Source organism: Somniosus microcephalus, chromosome 3, assembly GCF_052327205.1.
Source record: "Somniosus microcephalus isolate GS21.2 chromosome 3, FLI_Smic_1.0, whole genome shotgun sequence".
NCBI classification, from domain to species: Eukaryota; Metazoa; Chordata; class Chondrichthyes; order Squaliformes; family Somniosidae; genus Somniosus; species Somniosus microcephalus.
Genome location: NC_140989.1, coordinates 336,404,289 through 336,424,094, shown reverse-complemented (window position 1 = coordinate 336,424,094; position 19,806 = coordinate 336,404,289).

The window sequence follows — 19,806 nt, the reverse complement described above, 5'->3', positions numbered from 1 at the left end:
CGCGATGACGCGGGTAAACGCGATGACGTCACGTTGCTAATCACCTGACCGCCCAAGCGCGGGAAAATGAGATGACGTCACGACGCAATCCACGGGACTGCCTACTCAGTCCTCGTGGCGTCTCCGTCTGGTGAAGACCTATTTCATGGCTCTCCTGTATCGATCTCGGCAAGCTGTTTGAATTCATCTGTTCCTGCATTAAAGACCTATTTGATTGTTCTCCTGGAGTCGACCTAAATCATTAGTTAGGAATACGTCCAATTCTTACATTGGTGACCTCAATTCCTACAGCATCACCCTTCCCACACCATTCCCACCCCCCACCATTTTAACTTACCTGTTTCTGGCTGTGTGACAGCCATCCACCCCAGGCACTCCAATTACGTCATTACCACACCCACTGCATTTTAACTCCAAATGCCCCGTCTCAGACCCACCAGCAAAACCAAGCGGGATTGGTATCCGAGAGCTCCTGACACCGTACAATAGGGGCTCTCAGCTGCAGATCACTGGACCACAGCACCTCTTGCTGTCTGAATGGCCAGGATTGTTTTCAGCTTCCAGATCACTATTTCTACACTTTTGTTTCCTTACAACCCTTCAGCCAGCTTCCTCTTCCTTTTATTATGGGAGCCATTCTTGCTTCTTTGTTCTAGATGGATCAGAGTAGCAGGAACAGCCTCAGCAACCACCACCAGCACCTGTGAGGAGGGCTGCACACACGAGACCATACCCAACATGCAGGGTATACAGGCCAAGACTCACTTCCTGAACCTAATTGAGGAGCAGTGCAGGAGGAGGCTGCGCTTCTGAGGCAAGCTGTTGCAGATCTCTGCAATCTCCCCCATCAGACCTGCTGTCTGCTGGACCGGGGGGGTGCATACCATGCCAATGGCCCTCAAAGTCACTACAGCCCTGAATGTTTACACCAATAGCTCCTTTCTGCTAATGGGGGCATCAGCCACATTGCCCAGTCTGCACTTCACAGCTGCATTAAGCAGGTGGCCAACGCCCCATTTGCCAGGGCCAATCAGTACATCACCTTCCCCAATGACCTCAACAGTCAACAGGACAGAACTCACAGGGTTATGGACAAAAAGTGGAGATGTGGGACTGCTCTTTCAAAGAGCCAGCACAGGCACGACAGGCCAAATGGCATTCTATCTGTGCTGTAACTTTCTATGATTCTATGAGGAAGGAGGGTCATAGCTCCGTGATTCCACTCAGCTTCTTACATCCCTGTCCCAAGAACTTAAACAAACTCCTCCTGCATAACAGTCCTTGCCGCATTCATCAATGAACATTCAAACCATTCAGACAACTTTTATATCAATTACTTTCTGACCATTCAGACTTGGGCCTAGAAATTCGGTGGCGTCCCGTTTGGGGCGCCAAGCTCGCCTGGGCGCCGGAAGTTCCGCCCCGGGAGTAGCCGATTGCGCCAGCGTGATATTCAGTTTCAGCGCCCCCAAACGGAAGCGGGGTGCTGCTCGAGGCGCCCTGCGTCCCTCTTGGGGCGCTGAAACTGAATATCGCAGTGCAACGTGCCGCAGCACCACACGCTGCGGCACGGCGCGCTGCGGTACTGCAGGCCTTCCTCCCCTTCTTAAAGGGGAGGGGCCTGCACCAGCGCGATCAGAGATCGCGAGTGCTGGCAAAAGAGCCCGGCACCGAGGAGAGGTGCCGGACTCTTGGGACACAGCCGGCACTGCCCGGGGGGGGGCGCTCAGGAGGCCGGGGACGGCAGCGCAAGGAGGTGCTGGCAGGCGGCCAGCAAAAAAAATGGCCGCCCCGCACCTCCCCTTTAATTAGCGCCACTACCGCTGCAGGTCGGCCCCCCTGAACCGGTCGCAGATTGCAACCGGCGTTACAGCGGGGGGCGTGACCCAATATTGCGATCGGAGCGGTAGCGGGGCGCTGCGCACACCGATGACGTCATCGGTGGCGGCGCAGCGCTACAGGCTAATGCCACCATTAGCGCCCCGCTAAATTCCGCGGGGGGCGTGGCCAGTGGCACTAAAGCCACTAAGTGCCCTCTTTGGGTGCTAACTGGTGGCACAGCCCACCGAATTTCTAGGCCAAAAGCTGCTATGAAACCACTCTCCAGACCTAAGTCCCAAAGGCCATAAAGGCAATCAATTTAATGGCAAACATAATAAATGTCTTCCATTCATTTATCACCCAGATGATCAGCGCACAGTGCTTTTCTTTAAAGAAGGTTTCATAGCTCTACTACACCAATGAGGTGCTCCCCTCATGGCCTAAGCAGAGCAGACCCTTGAGATGCTCATGGCTGGACTTTTCTGGGAGCTCGAGTTTGTGAGAGCATGGCTGCAGATTGTTACAACTCTGCTGCTGGAGCAGTCTGGCCCAGCTGACTTGCTGGCACCATGGCAGGTACTCTAAGGGGAGCGAATGTGCAGACATCCTGAGAGAGGCCGGCACATACTGCTCTAACCATAACACTGCCAGGTACCTTGCGACTGAACCCCATCGCTTCCAGTAATCTGCGTGAGAGCAAATTGCAGCAGATGACGGGTCACTTCAAAGCCTCTATCCATTTGATTCACCAATCTCTCCACTGTGGTGCCCAGAGGCTACATGGCAGCCGTTTGAGCCTCCGTCAAAGCTGCAAAGTGTGCTTGCATGGACTCCTGCTGTGAGGGATCTGCTGCAGCATTCCTGGAGGTTACCGCCATCTCCAGGGTAGGCTGCAGAGTGGTGATACCCTGTGAGATGACATCACAGAGGCTGGATGCGGACTCCTCCGCACTCTCCACCATATTGGTGAAATTCCTTGGCACGCTTTCCAATGCCTCACATAGCTGTCTGTTTGAAGCCAGCAGTTTTCTTCGCAAGGTAGGATCCTGGAAGACCCCATCACTGTCATCCTCAGCAGAGCAGGGAGATGGCCTCACCCTCCGGCGTGGTCTGTCTTGTAATGGCTCTGCTGATGCTGGGTGTTTCACCAGGTGCAGACCCCTCCAATTTGCTATCGAGCTCATGCAGAGTGCCAATGTCTGAGCTGGTGCCTGGGAGGGGTGGAGGGCCTGATGCTACACCGTCAGAGGGATTGGCCTCCTCCAAGGTATGTTCTTCTCCAGGAGCCTCTTGGTGTTGAGAAGGCCCTAGAAGAAAAGGAAAAGGGAGAAGTATGATGAGATAGAGAAGCTGCACATGGTTTTATGACAGGGAAATCTTGTTTAAGGTTTTATGAAAGGGAAATCATATTTAACAAATTTATTACAGTTTTTTGAGGATGTAACTAGCAGGGTAGATAAAGGAGAACCAGTGGATGTAGTATATTTGGATTTCCAAAAGGCATTCGATAAGGTGCCACGTAAAAGGTTGTTGCACAAGATAAGGGCTCATGGGGTCGGGGGTAATATATTAGCATGGATAGAGGATTGGTTAATGGACAGAAAACAGAGAGTAGAGATAAATGGGTCATTTTCAGGTTGGCAGGCTGTAACTAGTGGGGTACCGCAAGGATCCGTGCTTGGACCTCAGCTATTTACAATCTATATAAATGACTTAGATGAAGGGACCGAGTACAATATATCCAAGTTTGTTGATGATACAAAGCTAGGCAGGAAAGTAAGCTGTGAGGAGGACACAAAGAGCCTGCAAAAGGGTATAGACAGGTTAAGTGAGTGGGCAATAAGGTGATAGATGAAGTATAATGTGGGGAAATGTGAGGTTATTCACTTGGGTAGGAAGAATAGAAAAAAAGATTTTTTAAATGGTGAGAAACTATTAAATGTTGAGGTTCAGAGAGATTTAGGTGTCCTCGTACAGGAAACACAGAAAGTTAGCATGCGGGTACAGCAAACAATTAGGAAGGCAAATGGCAGGTTGGCCTTTATTGCAAAGGGGTTGGAGTATAAGAGTAAGGAAGTCTTGCTACAATTATACAGGACTTTGGTGAGACCACACCTGGAATACTGCACACAGTTTTATTCTCCTTATCTGAGGAAGGATATACTTGCCTGAGAGGCGGTGTAACAAAGGTTCACTCGGTTGATTCCTGGGATGAGAGGGCTGTCCTATAAAGAAAAATTGAGTAGAATTGGCCTATAGGGGGAAAAATTGGATTGATTTGCTCCTCTCGTTAGCGTCCCGGGGGGTGCTAACGGGGCACAAATCCCCTAGCGCCCGGGCGCAGTGCTGCTAATGCCTCCGGCGAAATTCAGCGGGAGGTTAGCGGTGGTGGTAGCCCGTAGCACCTCGCGACGCTGCGCCACGGGCGATGATGTCATCGCTGTGCACAGTGCCCCTCTCGAGTGCCGGGCTGTTTTCATGGCACCCCGCTCCCCGGTGGTCTAGCAGGGCCCCAGTGCACGCAGCGCCAGGCCCCTCCCCTTTAATCAGGGGAGGGGGCTTGCAATGGCGCGGCGCCAGATGCCAACATGTGTGGCACTGTTACACGTAGCGCTGTGATCTTCAGTTGTAGCGCCCCAAGAAGGAGGTGGTGTGCTTCCAGTAGCACTCCACCTCCTGCTTGGGGCGCTACTACTGAATTTCCAGCGGAGGGGCGCTAACTTTGTTGGGGCGCTAAAACTAGCGACGTTAGTAAGGGGCAACGCCCAATTTTTCCCCCATACTCTCTGGAGTTTAGAAGAAGGAGAGGTGATCTCATTGAAACATACAAGATTCTGAGGGGGATTGACAGGGTAGATGCTGAGAGAGAGGTTGTTTGCCCTGGCTGGAAAGTCTAAGACTAGGGGTCATAGTCTCAGGATAAGGGGTCGGCCGTTTAAGGTTGAGCTGAGGAGGAATTTCTTCACTCAGAGGGTTGTGAATCTTTGGAATTCTCTACCCCAAAGGGCTGTGGATGCTGAGTCTTTGAGTATATTCAAGGCTGAAATAGATAGATTTTTGGACTCTAGGGGAATCAAGGGATATGGGGATTGGGCAGGAAAGTGGAGTTGAGGTCAAAGATCAGCCATGATCTTATTGATTGGCGGAGAAGGCTCGAGAGCCCGTATGGCCTACTCCTGCTCCAAATTCTTATGTTCTTATGATCAAACAATCTGCTTGGGCATGCCACCAGCCTCTCCTGGCCTGGTGCTTATGACCCTGTCTGGTCTAGTGTTCTCCAAGGCTTCTTGCTGTGTCTGTGTGAGTGCGGTGATGTTGGGGACTCTTCCGTCCATCCTGTTCCTCTCCCTGGCATTATGTGCTGTCTAGTCCTGCTAAAAGAGAATGCGAGGGTGACTGTGTGTTAAGAAGGTGAGTGGAGATACGTGGGGCTTTAAAAATATAGTAGATGTGTTGAGAGGCGTAGAAGAAGCAAGATGGAATGAGAATGGGGAGGTGATGAATGTAAAGGGAAGTGTGTGTGATGTGAAGTGAAGAAGGAGTGGCGGGAGTAGTTGGTAGTATGTGAGAAGAGAATGGTGCTAGTGTGTGGTGTTCAGAGAGGAAAGGAAGAGGTGAGTGTGTTTGGAATGAACAAGTGGTGCTCAGAGAGTTGAAGAGGTGAACTCATACTTGCTGTTTTTGTGAGGTCATTAAACCTCTTTCTGCATTGAACCCAGGTCCTGGAGGTGATGCTGCTGGCACTGACCTTATCCACCACCTCTGTACAGGCCTGCCTGATGGTGGTTTGGGGGATACTCCTGCGAATGCTGGGGAAGAGTACTTCCATCCTCGGCCTCACTGCCTCCACTAGGACCTCAAGAGATGCATCAGGAAAGTGGGAAAAGCAGCCAGCAAGACTTCCAGAGATGTTCAATTGAAATGCAAGCAAAGGATGCAATCTTGCTTTAAGAAATGCATCCCTACTTTAAATAGATTTGGGGAACAGACCAGAAATTGTGCGGGTCACGTGGGCAGGCCGCCTGGTTATCAGGAGGGCATCCAGCCCTTCAAATGTTAATGGCCCAGGCCTCATGCCGACAATATCATGGGAGCTTGCTGCCTGCCCCAACCCATTCCCCGCAAGCACGATACTCACCCCCAGATAAAATCAGGCATTTCGTGCATTAGTGCCAGATCCCATGCAGTTTTGTGCCGTGGGCTCTGGGAACTGCACCAAAACTGAGGCCACTTAGGATTCATACAACAGACGAGACTTACTTTCCGTAAATCTGGACTGGTTTCAGATTCAGAGGTCAAAGGACAGTGTTCTAATCCATTGTACCACCCGGACAACATTTGGCCGGTTTTATATTGTTAGTCTTGCCTTAATTAATATAATGAATATAATATGAAGCAGGTGGTTTGGATTGCACCAGTTCACAAATATAAATTGTTTTGCGCACACATTAATATCCACATGCACATTTTCAAAAATTGTTATTTACAATAATGCGGTAATATAATTGTACTGATAAGATTAGCATTATACAATTTTAGTAATCTGCCATGTGTGAGTCATCTATATATCATAATTATTTATAATGGGAAAATAACACGGTAAAATGCATCATATCATAAATCTAGCATTAAATTTTCAATAGCAATAAAAATATTTGTATGTCTTAAAAATCGTGCATGTTTCAAATCCAGTTTCTTCAGTGGTGAAGCCAATGGGGGAACCTGAACCCCGCATCCACCACCCGCCCCCCCATCATCCTGAAATCAGTCAACACAGCTTTGGAGGACTACCTCCCAGGAACCTCCTGCACCCGTCTTCAGTCTCCAGGTTCGGCCCGCAAGTATATGCGGTTCCCAGCTTGGCCTTCGGACTGGGTAAGTCAGCACTCCCTGGTTCCCAGCTCGGTCCCCTTCCTGTCAAGTGGGCAGTTTGAACACCCCCACCCGCACCCCGCAGTCATCCAAACTTAGCTTTGCTGCAGGATTTCTTTGAGCAACAACAACAACGTGTATTTATTTAGCACCTTTAACGTAGTAAAACGTCCCAAGGCGCTTCACAGGAGCGTTATCAGACAAAGTTTGACACCGAGCCGCATAAAGAGATATTAGGACAGTTGAGCAAAAGCTTGGTCAAAGAGGTAGGTTTTAAGGAGCGTCTTAAAGGAGGAAAGAGAGGCAGAGAGGTTTAGGCAGGGAATTACTGAGCTTAGGGCCTTGGCAGCTGAACCCACGGCCGCCAATGGAGGGCCTTAAATAACCAGTGGAAGTTTGCACTCATGCTAAAGAACTGAGCTGTGTCTATATTTGATTGGATAAGCCCTCTAACAATGACTAAAGGGGGTTAATTTTAACTTCTGGCGATAGTGTAATAGCGGCCGTGCGTTACACACCTCTCCCGATTTCCCTCTCAATTGGCTGTGGTGCATAATGGGCGGCTAACTTGATATCGTCTATTTCACACTTTCACCAAAAGTTAACATTACCCCCGAGCAGTGGCTTTCAACAATGCGTAGAAAACACTTTCCACCCAAACAGACGTAGGGAAGGAAATTCACTTTGGAAGAAAATCAACATAAACATAGATTTCTACAAAACTCTAATACTCTGCCTGATGGAAACCTTACCAAAACTTGGGAAATCGTGCCTTTAATTCCCCCCACCATCATCACTGAAAATTGCAGATCATAAACATTTAACAAATATTTCACAAAGCCTGCACCCAACAAGCAGCTGTGGAAACAAAGTAGGACTGATTGTAGATACGACTGAGCATAGAACTCGATGGTCACTGAAATGCTTCACTGACAGAAACGGTAGTAAATCCTGACAGGGTCAAAAGATTGGATGCAATTTTCTTAGTATACTGCAACATATCTCCATTTAATATGTAATCTTCTTGGCTCAAAAAAAATCCCAATATATTCTCGCTATCCATGCAATAAACTATCCATAATTCATGATAACTTTTGTACTGATGAGCAGCATTTAAAGGTTTGTAAAATTTTAACAAGATTGGAAACACTCTGTAATAAGATTAGCAAGTGTCGTTATAGAGGATTTTAAAGTGATGTTACGTGCATGCTCATGTCTTCTTCCAATACAATGTTACCAGGAGCTCAAATAAAGGTAGAAAATGCAACCAAATGCTTGTTAACATCAACAACACTATTGGAGTGTGCAGACATTAAAGTCTAAGATCATCATTTAGCTATCTGTTATAATGAGGAGTCTTAGGGCTGGATTTTACCATCCTCGGCGGGTCCGTGGTGGGCAACGTCGGTGGCTCCAGCCTGCTGTCCAAAATGACTTTCCCCTGATTGGGCTTGTTAATTGAAGGAAGCGGGTCTGATGACATCATTTGATGACGCGTCATCAGCCGGTTTCCTAAAGGGACCATGTGCAAATTTACTTTGACAGTTGTGCTGTCAGTGTTCTACAGCATTGAGGTGCTGCAAACACTGACAAGCACTGCACAAAGGTGCACGGCTGCACCCGGTCTCTCCCATGACTCCCTCCATATGCTTATTACATCAGCATCAGTGCCCTTGAAACTATCTCACCTTGGTCCTCAGAATCCCATATGCTTATGGAGGGAGCCACAGCATGCAGAGAGATTCTCTTCCCTTCCCAGGGGCGGAAGACACCTCCCCAGGACACCAACGCAGCCTGGACACAAGCAGGGATGTCGTCAGGAGGACCAGGCTGCAGTGGCACAAACCTTTCAATGATCTCAGTAGATCACGAAACATTACTGGAAAGCCACACTCAACCTCATCCTGCTGTGCCACTCATCACATCCCCATCACTCTGCCTTCCCTAACCTACTCCTACACATCCTTACTCACACCAATTTACCTTGCACCTCCACCCATCCTCTCCATCTACATTATCACTTCCCCATCTCACTAGCCACCCCTCACATTCACCCTCTTCCTAGTCCAATCATACCAACTAACAACACACAAGGGTAGGCACTTGTGTGTTTTAGCCAATGTTCATGTGAAGTTTCTGTTAATGTGCTGTCAAACATTGAAACCTTTATTTTCAACACTTTACATTCTTGGACAGATCTGTGTGCACCTTTGTAATTGGCTTAGTGAGCTGCAGTGAATGGTGAGACATAGCGGTCCCCCCTACAATAGTGATGAGTATGAAAGGAATGGCTGGGGCATTGTAGGGATGCTTTGAGGTGTTGGTGTGGGCTGGTGCCAACCTGGCGCATCATGTAGCAGCCAGGGTGCACAGCATCAAGTGAAGTAAATCTGGTCTTGGTGAGGCCATCCCTGGCGTCCCGGGCAGCAATGTGGTCGGGTGCTGATGCCCTGTGTCCTGTGCAGCATCAGTTGATTTTGGAGAAGGTTAGTGTTGTTGTTGGCGCTGCTGGTGTGCCTGGTGCTGCTGGTGTTGGGTCTGATTGTGGTGGGATTCTGAGGACCAAGGTGAGATAGTTTCAAGGGCACTGATGCTGATGTAATAGATGGCAGGTGAACTTGAGATGACAGAAGCGATCTGTCAATGGTGAGAGAGGTTGTTCCAATGAGGTGACACTGCATAGCGAATTTACTCCAAACACTTACAACCTGCATAAAACTCAATCTGTCTTCCAAATGCAATAAGCAACAGCTTCTGAGCTAGGAAAGTGAACAGCTGGGAGATGGGAGCTTTGATAGCACATTTGCAGCAGTCAAGCAATGAGATAATTCCATGGCCATTCAACTCCTGAACTGCTTACCTGACATGATCCCCGAGCAGTGTAGGCCCCATGGGCGACCTGGTAAACTCTAAAGGTCAGCTGAAAATAGTTCTTAATGGCCTGTTAACAATGTCATAATGACCTGAATTGCCTCCCCCGCCGCTGCGTGTCGGGTTTGCTCAGCGTCGACAGACCCGACATTTGGGAAAGGTGCGTGACGGCGGGTTGACAGCGGGATCCCGACCTGCTGTCAAAAACATTTTTTTCCACCCAACCCGCCACCAATTGCGCCCGCTGACCCCCCGAAAAATTCCCCCCTTAGTAACTACAAACAGGGACTCAGCTTCTATCCTACTGACATTGTGCTTCATGTAACAACACTGCTTGTGCTCATAATTAATGACTTTGCATTATATCGGGAATGAATTTTTGGCCATTACAGTACACACTGGTGACCTCTTTCACTATTAAAGCTTGTGCACTAATGGCCCACTTCATTAATGCGGTCCATATGCACTATTGGGTTGTTTCACTATTGCAACCTGTACACTGACACTCCTTTCACCATTACAGCCTACACATTACCGATCTGTTACAGCATTACAAGCTGTTCACTACTAGCTCACTTCACCCTAGCAGCTTATGAAATGCTGGTTTATTTCGCTTTTCCACTCTGTGCACTGATGGCAAATTTATGTAATGATTGTGGGATGCCTCGCTGTCTGGCAGTAAAAATCCTGATAAACCAAAATTAATATGGAAATACAGTCACAACCGCTTATAGCGGGCGTGTTGATGTTAGCACAATTTGCCCATTATACACGGTGGGCGGTAAAACCATAATAAGTTGTAGCAATGAAATAGCATGTCTTGGTCGAACGTCGCCAACAGCACATCCGCACCAAACACCTCATCTGGCTATCAGGATATTTTTCTGCATGTAGGGGTAAAATTTCACATGCAGGTTTTTTTTAATCTGGCTTGATGCAGAACGCCTGACGTCGCCAGTTTCCAACTACCTCTTCTAATTGTGAGCAGTTGCATCCGAATCAATACCAATGCTAAGAATCTCATCACTAAAGTAATTGTGCTTTAACGAGGTGTGAACAGCTGATTGATACTGCTTGAAGACCCAACTTTGCTTGAAATCAGCGGAGCTTTTTAAATCAGTAAGTACAGGAATTTAACGAGGTGCGAAGAACTCATTGAACTGCCAGAAATAGCCGTTGCGCTTAAAACGCTATAAGCGGCACTTTTTTAATTGAGTCCTCTAATACTGGCAAATGGTTAGCGCCATTTACCCGGTATAGGAGCTGCCCGTGATAAGCGTGGACGGTGTAGGTGGTGGGGACTGTACTGTGGAAGTCACATTATTCTAACACAGCAATTATCTGTCAGATTGAACTGTACTTAGAGTTAGATATAGACCATAAACCATTTGTTCATGACTTGGGAGACTTCCAAGGTACAGAGAAGGTCCATCATATTTCAGTGACAATTAAGTTCTGTTTTAATCTCATTAACAAAGAAAGTCATGTCCAACTCCAATAAATATCAGACTTCATCTATTATATAACTCAACTATGACCCATACTCATATAATCTATGCCTATAATATTTAATGACCCATATTGAGCCCAGACGTGGAAGGGGGTCCCTCAAGATTGTCAATGGCACTTACCTTTCCTTGGTGAACAAATGGCAAAAAGTTGAGGTAGGAGGTTTAGAATTACTTGTATGATAATAACCTAATAATTAGCAACTAACATGGCAGCAGAAAGGAAAGATCTTGCCTCACCAACCGTTTGACTATGTTGAGGAAGAGCTATTCTAAGTGGACAATGGAAAGCCTTATAAAATGATATACCTGGATTTCCAAAAAGCTGCTGAAGAGGTTCTGCATAAATTTAAGCTTAAAGTGTTGAGAATTTAAGGTAAAATATTATTAAGAAATTGTCTGAAAGGTGGAAATCAGCGTGAACACAGAACACACCCAATGAGTTAGAAGACACTGGGTGGGAAGAAATGCGTCTGGGCCCCTTTGGGGGCCCAGAATTGTCGCTGCGTTCACAGCACGCCCAAACCAGGATGCCTAAGGCCATCCAAAAATTGGGCCTTGGATTCCACCCCCACACCCACCGACCCACCACTGAGATCGCATATCACCTGCAGGACTTACCTTGCAGCCAATATTGTGCCAGCGTAATTCAGTGAGCTACATCAGGAGCCAAGTGTCCCAAGGCAGGGTTTTACCCAACACTTGCTCTCATGCTCACAGTTAGATGACAGTTTCTATAAACAGACATATCCCTTATGAATTTTATTCTCCATGTATATGGGTTACTCTGCCCAGGTTTAAAATGAATCCTTGCTTTTGGCAAACCACATATTGGAGAATGCACAGAGATGTCTACCACCTGCTCCCATCATTTCTGAAGGTAGAAAATGACATCTCGCCAGACCAATGCACACAGGCCAAAGCTACTTGGTAAAATTTGTTTACAAGTTAAATAATACACAAAAACAAAAAGACGCAGTACTTGAAAACTACACTTGATAATTAATATAACCCTGACAAGCAGCAGAGGCTTTGGACGGAACTATCTGCTTTGTTTTTTCATAGTCCTTCAAGGACAACATGAGTTCCAGTTTACCCACACAAATCATTGCTCTTGCACAAGAACTGAAAACCAGCAGCCAGAGCTGTGGTTTTACGCCATGGTGTATACACTGGCCCTGGAATTCCACAGGGATTCCAGCAGCCTCCCACCATAATTCCAGCAGAAACCTGGCAGAATCCCCAGTGAAATGGCAGAGCCTCAGTTACACTGGTTCTCCATCATTTTGGGGAGTTTCCTTGTTGATTTCTAAAGGACGGCACATCTGTCCCCCACAACAAAGCAAATGATGGGCGGGGCAGGGTCAAGGGCATGGATACTCCAAGCCAGGAGTTTGCGTTCCTGATCCACAGTTGGGTTTCGGTTTTTATATGGCAGCTTGTATGGCAAGTGGGTGGAGGTGTGCTTCCTCCACAACGGCACCTGTAGGTAAATTCCCTGGACCCCTGAAGAATATTTTTTAATTGTCCAGATCGACCCCATTGCTCAGGGGCCCTCCCCACTGATCCCACAAACTCCGGCAGGACCTGTCGTGGAGGGCACTGTCAAGCATGTTCCTGGTGCGACCGCCAATCCTGGTATAATACTGGGATCATAACCCAAGAAATTTGGGGGGCCCTTCAGCTTTAAATTAAACTGGCAAGCAGAAATGTTAACAAACTTTAAGCCCTAGGAGATAAGGTGCTAATGGCTGCAAATTGCTGCTTCATTTTATCTTCCTCCCTAGACTGAGTCTTACAACTTGTAATAGATTTTCCTAATGCCTCAGTACCCAGTGGAATAGGATTGTCTACATTCCTGTCTATCAAAAGGAATTGTTTTATCGGGCATATTTTCCCCACAGACTGAATATCTGTCTTGCTATTCGGTAACTAAGTGACAGACTCCACTTTAAACCTAACTATTTGAAAACAGAAATGATTGTTTCGATAACACCCAGGGCCTAAATTTCCTCAGGGGGTTTCTCCTGCTTCGCCACAGGAGAACTTTGATAGAAGTTTGGCAGAAACCCCATGAATGTGCACAAACTGGGGGGAGGTCATTTGAACCTGAACTGCCCATCAGGAAGTCAATGGAGAGTGATATTGGGCGGGGTGTAAAACCAGGGTTCCACCCGATACTGTGGGATCCCCCTCCCACCACCACCCCTAGTGATTAGCTTTTCCGTATTTTCGTATTTCCGTACTCCTACTTCCTGTTTACAAACAGAAGTTAAAGAGCACACCCACAACAGTAAAAACGGTGCGAAGCTGGACAGCGGACACAGAATTACAACTGCAGGGCGGGTTGGAAATAACGGACTGGAGTGTTTTCAAGAACCCAGATCTGGATGTGTACGCAGGTCACGTTACTGGATACATTAACAGACTGGTGGATGAATGCATTCCTACCAAGACTGTCCGTTTATTTCCTAACTGCAAACCATGGATGAACTCGGACATCCGCAACAAACTAAGAGAATGGCGTACCGCTTTCAAATCAGGGGACACCGAACTCTACAAGAAGGCCAAGTATGACCTCAGAAAGGCTATCAAAGCAGCAAAAAGAGACTATAAGAACAAACTAGAGTCTCAGTATGGCAGGGGCTCTGATGCCAGACGCATGTGGCAGGGACGAAGGGCCATCACCAACTACAAGGGGAGCTCAGCGGGAGTCACCAACACCGATCCCTCCCTACCAGATGAACTGAATACTTTTTATGCTCGCTTTGAGAGGGAGAACACTGAGCCGGCCATTAAAACCCCCAGCCACCCAGAGGATTACACATTACAGCTGACTGAATCCGAGGTCCGGAGAACCTTCAGGAGGGTGAAAGCACGGAAGGCAGCCGGCCCAGACGGGGTTTCACCCCGTGTCTTCAAGACCTGCGCAGACCAGCTGGCTCCTGTGTTCACGGACATTTTTAACATCTCATTGCAGCAGTCTGTTGTACCAGTGTGCTTCAAGGAGACAACCATTGTGCCGTTACCTAAGAAGACCAAGGTAACAGGCCTCAATGACTATCGTCCCGTGGCTCTAACATCCATAGCCATGAAGTGCCTGGAAAAGCTGGTCATGACACACATAAGCAGCATCATATCCGATTCCTTGGACCCGTTCCAGTTCGCATATAGGGCGAACAGGTCTGTAGACGATGCCATCTCCCTAACACTACACACTGCCCTGGAACACCTAGACAGGAGGGACACTTACGTCAGACTGTTGTTCATTGACTACAGTTCTGCATTTAATACTATTATTCCCTCCAAGCTGGTCCTGAAACTGAGGGACCTAGGCCTGGGCACCCCCATCTGCAATTGGATTCTGGATTTCCTGACTGGTAGGCCTCAAGTGGTGAAAATAGGGAACAACACCTCATCCACTCTGGTTCTCAACACCGGAGCACCACAAGGCTGCTGCCTCAGTCCTTGGCTGTACTCTCTGTTTACACATGACTGTACAGCCATACACAGCAATAACCGGATTATCAAGTTTGCCAACGACACCACAGTAATTGGCCTGATAAGCAACGATGATGAGACGGAGATAGTCCAGCTGATGAGATGGTGCAATGACAACAACCTTGCCCTGAACGTTGGCAAAACTAAGGAGCTCATCGTGGACTTCAGAAGCCACCGAGGGAACCATCGCCCCATCAGCATAGACGGGACACCAGTGGAAGTCCAAAGATGTGCGGGTTAGGTTGATTGGCTATGATAAATTGACCCTTAGTGTTAGTGGGGTTACGGGGATAGGGTGGGATATGTGTTGGTGTAGGGGTTACGGTGATCGGGTGGGATATGTGTCGGTGCAGGCTCGATGGGCCGAAATGGCCTCTATCTGCACTGTGGGGTTTCTGTGATTCTGTGATTCTGTGAAGTCGTCAGTTGCTTCCGATTCCTGGGTCTGCAGATCTCTGATGACCTGGCCTGGAACCATAATACTGAGGCTATGCTGAAGAAGGCACACCAGCACCTTTACCCTCTACGGTGCCTGAGGAAATGCGGCATAAGCACACAGTGGCTTGTGAACTTTTACCGCAGCACCATAGAGAGTGTCTTGACGAGTGGTGTCAATGTGTGGTATGGTAACACCACTGCACAGAACAAGAAAGCCATCCAGAGAGTTGTGAATACGGCAGAAAAGATCATCGGGTGCGCACTTCCGTCCATCGAGGAGATCTTCCAGACCAGGTGCCGGAACAAGGCCCGCTCCATCATCCAGGACCCCAATCACCCTGGGCACAAACTGTTCTCCCTCCTGCGGTCCGGACATCGGTACCGCAGCATCCGAACCAGGACCAGCAGGTTTAAGAACAGTTTCTATCCACAGGCAGTGAGCCTACTGAACTGCTAATCGCACTGCCCCATATATTATAGTTATATGTTTATGTAAATATATATATTATATTCATATTACCATATATTTATCATATTACATTACTATTATTTCCAGTGGTAATTGAGGCTTTTTTGTACTATTCATCATATCCTGCAACTTGGACTGTTATTGCTATACTTTTTGCTTATTTGCTTATTGTTTTTATTTTTTTGCTTTTATATTATATGCTTGTATTGTGGGAGTGAGTGGGGCGTAAGCATTCTATTGTACTAGTTACATATGGCAATAAAATGATCTTGAATCTTGAATCTTGAAAATTACCCCCGGGGTTTCTGCCAAAGATATGTGGCCCAAGGAAATTCATGGCCCCAGTTTATGGTCCAGTTTGTGAGTATTTTATGAAGTTTTTATGTATTTGCAATGTGTTTAAGAAAAAATCATGGGATATATAGGGCAGGATTTTAACTCTGGTGCGGGCTGGTGTCGTGTTATCCGAATTTCATGTTTCCCACACGAATCTAAATGGACATGGGAGATTGATGCAATTTTAACATAATTGGCCAATTGATTTCCAACGTGTGGGAAGCCTTTGCAAATGGGTTTTCATGACTGAAAGTCACCTCTGATGACGTCATCATTGCTGCTGCATTTAAGGTCCACAGCAAGCCTTGCTTCTTCTGCAGACTGCCGAGCTTCTTGACTGTGCAGTGTGAGGGAGCTGCAGCAAATATGACAAGCGGGAGGGCCAGATCAGCTCCTCGCTTTGACGAGGTGGCACTGCAGGCATTAGTTGATGGGGCTAGGGTCAACAGGGAGGTGCTCTTCCCTTCATCAGGGAGGAAGAGGCCTCCCACTCAGACCAAGGCACTGTGGCTACAGGTGGCTGAGGAGGTCAACCCCTTGGGAGTCACCCGCAGAACCTGGATACAGTGCAGGAAAAAATTTCATGACCTTCAGTGCACTGGAAAAGTGAGTATGAATTTCCCATCACCCTCAATCTGATCCCCATTGCCTTTCCTCACCAGCACTCAGCTTTAGCAATCTCTTCCTCCACATCCCACTTGACACTGACATCCCTGCACCCTTACCCATTCCCTCTCTCTCTATGCTCACATTCACATAACTATTTGACCATGCAGCCCTCACACTCCCTATCACTCTGATGCTTTGAACACAACTGACAACACACAGGGAGGGCCCTTGGTCTTGCAACCTCACTCCATCTTTGTCTCCTTCTAAGTATCTATGCTATGCAATCTCTACACTCACTCCTTCATTCTCACTCAACCTCCACTTGTCTCCCTCATTGCAGGAAAAGAGAGCTCACGACAAAAGAGAGCGAGCCAGGACAGGAGGAGGGCCACCCTCAATAGCCCAGCTCACCCCCTGGGAGGAGGCCGTCCTGGAAATTATGGGAATTGAGGATGATTCGCATGTGGGGGACGGACAGACAGGTGCAACACAGCAAGCTGGTGACAGAAAAGTTTCCCATCTCTCTCTTTGACATTGTATGAGTCGCTGATAATGATTGTGAAGCTGTAACAGATGGACTTATGAGCATTTGCAAAAAGCTATGTGCATGTAGCCTTTGCATCACATCTCTGACTCTTTCCTTTACTCCCCCACAGGACCATCACAAGCATCCGTCCCCCCTAGCCAGGAAGAAGAGGCTGAGCAGCCAGACTTCTCAGAGGAAGCTGCAGCCTCTGAGGGCGCAGTGTCAGCAGATTTCAGCGCACCCAGCACCAGCGCAGACACTCACACCTCGGTGGGACTTTTGGGACATAGTGTTGTCACCTGGTGTATCACAGCTCACAAGTGAGCATCAGCAGATTGTGGAGACAGGGACAGCAGTGGAGCGTCCTAGTCGGAGGGCGCAGGACTCTGCCAGTTCGGCTCAGCAGCATGTCGACCCTCTGCCTCTGGGTCCATCCATAAGATCAGAGCTGATGGAACTCCAGGCACAGATGCAGGAGTCTCTGGCGGGTTTTGTCTCTAGGGTCGCTGCGAGTGTGGAGCGAATGTAGGAGTCCATAGCGAACATGAGCAGAGCCTTTGTGGAGTCATTGACGCATGAACGCATCACCATGGAAAGGATGGCTACCTCCATGGAAATGATTGCTACCTCCATGGTAAGGCTGGCTACCGTAGAGGAGAGGCTGGCTACAGTAGAGGAGAGGAGTGCTATGGCCATGGAGGAGCTTAGTCGCCAGGATCATTGTTCAGAATAGAATGACATCTCTTGAGGAGCGATGGGCATCTATTGAATAGAGAAACCAGACCTTCATGGAAGTCCTTCTAAGTAGGACTGCCATTGCAGATATGGGTCCCCATGGCCCCCCTGATGTGCAGCAAGGTGCTCTCCAGCCACTTGCAGGCGCTGAGGGGGACCTGACCCATGAGAGGGAGGTTGGTGGCAGACCTCAAGGAAGTGGGGGCTCCTCTCCAAACACTCACACTTCCATGCCACTGCAGAGCCCTCGGTCAGAGCCCCACCAGAGTCCACACCCAAGTGAGATAGACATCTCAACCCCTGCACAGCCGCAGGAGCAGCAGACTGTTGACGAGCCCTCACAGGCTTGCAACCCCAGAGGATGCCTGCCAAAGGTGTCGAGACAGGAGCAGCAGGAAAGTGAGAAAGGGGCCTCCACATCTGCTGAAGGCACAGGGGAAGCACTACGTAGGAGCACGCATAAGAGGAAGATAAAGCACAAGTAGTCACAAGGGTAGTCACTTGGGTGGAATTTTGTGTTTAGTGTAAAAATGCCATCACGTCGTAATTGTACATAAAAATTTGGATGGCAAATGTTGCAGTTGTGACGTCTGTCGTTTCGCTATTGGAACTTCCACATTGAGGCCTTAGGAATACTTGCAACTGTCAGTATGGTGGTCAGAGTGCTGGGAATCCTCTGGTTCTTGGCCATTGTCAATGCTCTGGTAAGAAGCTGCGAGGCAAAAGTGTTTGATTGACTAGGCTAAGCAAATCTGGCCAGGATGAGTGTGTTCCTTGCATCCTGGGCAGCAATGTTCTCGCATAATGCTGCCGCTGGTTGATGTGCCTCTGCAGGATGTTCGTTTTCGCACTCCTCCTCCTCCTCCTGCTCCTCCTCTTCATCTGAGGAGGATATGTGAGGAGCCACTTGGTCCTCAGGAATCTGCAAGCCATGACACTGTGCCATGTTGTGAAGTGCACAGCAAACCACGACGATTGTGGAGACCCTGGCTGCTGAGTACTGTAGGGCTCCACCTGATCTATCCAGGCATCTGAAACGCATCTTCAGCAAATCGATGGTTTGCTCGATAATGGATCTGGTGGAAATGTGGCTGGAGTTGTAGCGCTCCTCAGCTTCGTTGGCTGGCCTCCTCAACGGCATCATGAGCCACGTCCTCAGGGGATAGCCCTTGTCTCCAAGTAGCCATCCATTAAGTTGGTCTGGCGGACTGAATAGCAGAGGCACACTAGACTGGTGTAGTATAAAGGAGTCATGGCAACTGCCAGGGTACTTGGCACAAACATGCAAAATTTCCTTCTTGTGGTCACGCACCAGCTGAATGTTGAGGGAGTGGAAGCCCTTGCAGTTGACAAAAATAACTGGATTGTGATGGGGTGCCCTAAGGGCCACATGTGTGCAGTCAATGACGCCCTGCACCCTTGGAAAGTCTGCCAGATGAGCTAATCCAACCGCTCGCGCCATCATATTTGCGCGATCCCTGGTGAAATGGATGTGATTGTGCGCGAGGGCAAAGAGGGCATCGGTTACCTGCGGGATGCAAGTGTGTGCGGCCGCCTGGGAGATGCCGCTGATGTCTGCTGCTGATCCCTGGAATGAGCCTGAGGCAAAAAAGTTGAGTGCGGTGGTGACTTTGATGGCCACTGGTAATGCTTGTCCGCCTGGTCCTCTGGGCAGCAGGTCTTGCTGTAGCATTGCGCAGATGTCAGTCACTACCTGTCGCGAAAGTCGGAGCCGCCTTTGGCACTGCTGCTCAGACATGTTGAGGTAGCTGACCCTGCATCTGTAGACCCTGTTTGGGGGGTATCTCCTGCGCCGACGGGCTTCCAGGCGCTGGCCCCTTCTGGCCTGTGCAGCCTCAGGTGGGTGAGCAGCAGCCTGGCGCTCCTGCTGCTGCTGCTGTTGCTGATGCTGCTGTTGTTCCTGGTTCTGCTGGTGCCGCGGCTGGTGCTCGAGCTCCTCTAATGCCCAGATGGAAAGGAAATAAATGGCTCCCATGCTTCTGGTATATGCCTCCGTTGAGGAAGCGCTGAGTGAAGGTGGCGAGAGGGGTTTCCCAGGAGGTCACACTGGAGATGGGTGTGAGGCTCCAACCTTCCACAGGTGTGGCTAAGCCTTGTAA